The sequence below is a fragment of the Sciurus vulgaris genome (assembly GCF_902686455.1).
Source record: "Sciurus vulgaris genome assembly, chromosome: 1".
NCBI classification, from domain to species: Eukaryota; Metazoa; Chordata; class Mammalia; order Rodentia; family Sciuridae; genus Sciurus; species Sciurus vulgaris.
Window position 1 is genome coordinate 68,555,016 of NC_136461.1, and position 4,823 is coordinate 68,559,838.

Here is a 4,823-nt window from a genome sequence, read left to right on the forward strand (position 1 = left end):
AGACAATGTCCTGTCTGATATAGCTTGGGAAAATATAAATTGTTTTATACCCAAAATCTCCCTCCTGCCATTACACTAGTCACAGTAGTCACATGAAAAGTGATGAGAGTGAATAACCAGATTTCCTAATGCCAGTTTTCTAGTGTGAGCTTTGTGCCCATGTTTTCAAGAGGAAGAGAAACAGCATCCTGATCTCTAAACTATGACCCATTTTCTCCTTACTTCTCCTTCTGGCGTGTCTTCCTCTTGATCACACAAGCATGCCTAAGCTTTTGTACAATGTATCATAGTGGTTAAAAGCACTGAAGTGAGCCAGATCTGAACCTGATAATCAGGTCTGCTCCCTCTGGCTGAATCTCATCATGAAAATCTGAATGCTATACACCCGTATCCAGATCCATTTACATAATTTAGAGAACACAGAAAAAAATGAAAATGTGTGTCCCTGGTTCAAAAATCAGGAAATTATGGCCTCTAAATGTATTAAAATAGAAGAAGTCTGTTACTTTTTTCCCACCATCTCTAGACTTGTCATGATGCTTAGTATATGTTATTTTTAAAAATACAAAGATATTTAAATTATGAACATGAATTTTTTTGGGGGGGAGGTACTAAGAAATGAACCCAGGGCAAGTACTCTACCAATGAGCTATATCCCAAGACTATGAGTATGAATTTTACCATCTTTTTGTGTTTTTAAATGTAACTTTCAAGTAAAGATATAGGAACATGTAATTTATATGCAGAATCACTAGAATTACACATTTCATATTTCATGGCAAATACATGCAAATGTATTTTGTTCTTAAGAGAATGGTGGAAACACTACCCAATACTATCCCAAGTGTTTTTATAACACTTTAAAAATTTTATTTCTATTGGTACATTATACTTGTGCAGAAATGTGGGTTTTTTAAACAATTTTTGACAAATACCACTTATTTTCTCTACTTCCATCTAATCAATAAGTAAGAAAAGAAAGACAGACACGAGAAGAAACTATGGGTGGTCCCATCTTTCCTGTTACTTCTATGTCCCCACATTCAAGTGTTTATGTAGTACAGGGAAGTAACATGAAAAGAGAATTTTATAGGGTTCCTACCCCAATGGTTTTTTGGAAGTATTATTGCCTTCTATGATTGAACAAAAACTGTGACTTTACAGGATCCTCATTGCCCTTATTTATTTATTTATTTATTTATTTATCATAGATATAGCAGTTACCTTTGACTCTCTTTTTGTCTTATTGAATTTTCATGTTTAATGAACCAACTGGAATTCTGTACTCCTGGGGCATCCCAAATGCTGTATGCCAAAGGGGAGCCAAGGAACCATAGCAGACATTCATATTGTGCATACCTCCTATATTCACATGCATTGTCACTCCTTACAATGCGTTTCACATACAAAGCACAAATTGAAAGATAAAAATATCAAGAACTTCTAGACAGTAACATCAGAGCATTAGACCAAGTATGGACTCTTTGGAGCACCGTGCCTTCTGCTCACACCCAGGCTGCACAACGAGGAAGCTGACTCTGTCTCTGTCATGAAATTTAATGATCAACTTCCTTTTCTATTCCTTCCTCACCCTTTAAACTAAAAATTTTGCTCAGAATTATCATCCCAATGCCTACACAATGCCTAACTTAGTAAGCACTCATAAATGAAAGAAAATTAAACCATTGTCAAATAGGATTTTAAAAAAGTTAATAGGAAGTTAAAATTATTGAATATGGGGAAAATTCCAGACTACGAAGCATGCTCAATATAGTATAGCATATATAATATCAGTTGATGGATATGATATATGCAATTAGTACAGTGTAAAATGCTGCTGACTTCCTTGGGTCTGAATACAGATGTCACATGATATATACTGAGAGATATAGTTTGATAACTATTTCAGTAGAAAGCAAGTTCCATGAGAATAGGGATTTTCAGCATTTTGTTCTTTATTACCAGTACTTTTTGCTAAATAGCAATTGACAAATATGTGTTGAATAAAATACAATATTTTATTCAGTCTTTTTTCTGCTGTGACCAAAAGGCCTAAGGAGAACAATCAGAGGAGGAAAAATTTACTTGGTGGTTCATAATTTCAGAAGTCTCAGTCCATAGATGGCCAACTCCATTCCTTGGGGTCTGAGATGACTCAGAGCATCAGGCAGAGGAAAGAAACTGGGAACATGACACCAGTAAGTACAAAGAGACTAAGCTCAGATCACCAAATACATACCCCAAAGGCACACCTCCAATGACCCACCTCCTTCAGCCATACCCTACAAGCCAGGCTGATGGTCTACACTCAGTTAATCCTTATCAGAGAATTAACATACTGATGGTTTTGTCTTTCATAATCCAGTCATTTCATCTATAAACTTTGCATTGTCTCACATGTGAACTTTTGTGGAATATCTAATATCTAAAATATGACACATATATGTAAGTGAAACGTTCTAACAGGGTCATCATGCAAAATTGATATCACTGAATTCATATCATCCAGACATTCTAAGGAAGTCTTCTGATGTACATGTTCAGTCAATTAGGAAATGTAATGAAGAAAATGAGAATTGTTCAGCACTAAGTAGCTCCGTCTTTTCTGTGCCTAAATCACAATTCCACATTTGCAAGTCTCTTGCTTTTCTGATTTTCCAGAAAATCTTCTCAGAAAATCTACCTCTGGAAAAGAGATGGTAAAAGAGGACTAAAAGGGAAGAGTAAAATAACCCCTTGAAACTCTGAATGCAAAATATAAAGTTATTTCTTTTTCAGTAGGCATCAATTATTCTGAAGAGAATGATGCTGTTAATATTTACTTATGTCATTACAAATAAAGTAATCGACTGCCCATGACCCGTTGCCCTGCTTATGTTTTTAGAGGAAAGCTTTGTCCAGATAGTGATAGATTCCTTCCCTGTGACTCATACATTACCCAGAGCTTTCTGGCTTCCTGGAATTTCTGCTCAAAATTTCAAATCTCTTGGCAATAATCCAATTCTTTATAAAAGCTTTAAATCTAAAGACAAACAAATATTATAATAAATTAATAAGTAATGTATTTCTAGTGTGTGGCATCATAAATATTGTTCATGGAAAAATATTAACTATCAGCTTTTTATATGTAAGAGTAAGCATTAATTTTGCTAGGTGGAACTTCTGTACCAAATGTCTCTCTTGAACTCTGTTGTCAGTCACTTCTGCCTTCCTTACCAGAATTCATACTCTAAGCTATATTTTGTTGTACTCTGTATATTTTTATATTAATTTTAACAATATACAGTCACTTAGAAATACAAAGATTACACAAACTCTCAATCTTACCATTCTTATGTAGTAGACAGAATGGGAGTCTGGTAGGTATCACTCCAAACTTTGTTTATCCCAAAGGTCATAACCTTCTATGTCCAGAACACTGCAACTTGCTCTTTTCACTTAATAATATATCATAGACATTTCTTCAGGTCAATACATATAGATCCAATTCATTCTTTTAATAATAAGTAATATTTCTTCTTGGACATGCACAGTAAAATTTTAACTCTTATACTACCAATAGACCCCCAGGAGTTTCTAGTATAGGGACCTCTAGAAACTATGAATTGAATGTCTTTTTTCATATAATCTTTCATATCAATGATTCTCTTTTAGCAAGCTCTAAAATTAGGAACACCATTTCATAGATATATCCATATTTGAATCTTAAAAGATGCTAAGAAATTACTTTTCAAAATGATTGCAAGAGTCTACATTTCTTCTATCTGTAAGCATTTTATATGCTACGTTTTAACACCATTGAACATTCATCACTACTGCTCACCTCTGCCTCTCTGATGAAGTTTTTCTTTTTGTTTTTATAAAATGGTATGCTAATATTTTGGTTGATCCTTCCAAAACTATGAAGGTTAGTAATTTTTAATATGTTTAGCCAGCCATTGTGGTCTCTGGTGGTAACTGCTGGAAACTTTTACAGAAGATTGGCAGAATTCCTACCCTCTTTTTCCTTGACAAAGAACAATTCTAGACCTCCTTTTTCCATTTTTTCTTACACCACATGTAATAAGTTGTTTCATGTAGTTAACCTATGAAAAAGCATTTTATAATCATTTATCTTTGTTAAAATTTACTATGATTCTTTAATGTAGCATACCATTTACAGATATATCAGCAATGATAGAGAGAGTGGTCCGCTCAGATGAAATGTTCGGGAAAGCATTGCTTTTTGGGGAAGCCCCAGTAAGGGGAATATAAACCCTCCTTAAGAGAAATAAGGGGGCTGGGGAGATAGCTCAATTGGTAGAATGGTAAAGAAGAAATATAAGTGATAAGTAAGTTAAGAAACATACAAATAAGAGAGAAGGTTTAACCGTGAGGAATTCAACTTCTATTTGCCTTCAATATGCCTGTGAAAGTTAGAAGATAACAGATCATTTGATATGATGATTATGGTTCCTCTCTAGGGATAGTAATTCATGCTACTTTTAAAGTAAGACCTTTCTTTTATTAGTGGAACAAATGAGATAATTGATAATTTAGAGGACCATAAATAAATGGAAAGATGGATGAATGGACAGTCGACAGATGGAAGACTAGGAACAGAGTTCTACCTGTTTTGAGAATGGTAATTTGATAGGAAAAAGTTATTCTCAAGTAGGAATTATTCCTCACTAACATGCCACTAAATTTTCTTATCTTCTAAATCTTATGAAATCGAATAAAACTTTATCTCTGTGCAGTCTGATTTTTCTCTCACTGTGACAAGCTAATAAAGTCCTAATTTGACTCTTGACTCAAATGATTCCCATCTATACTTTATATTT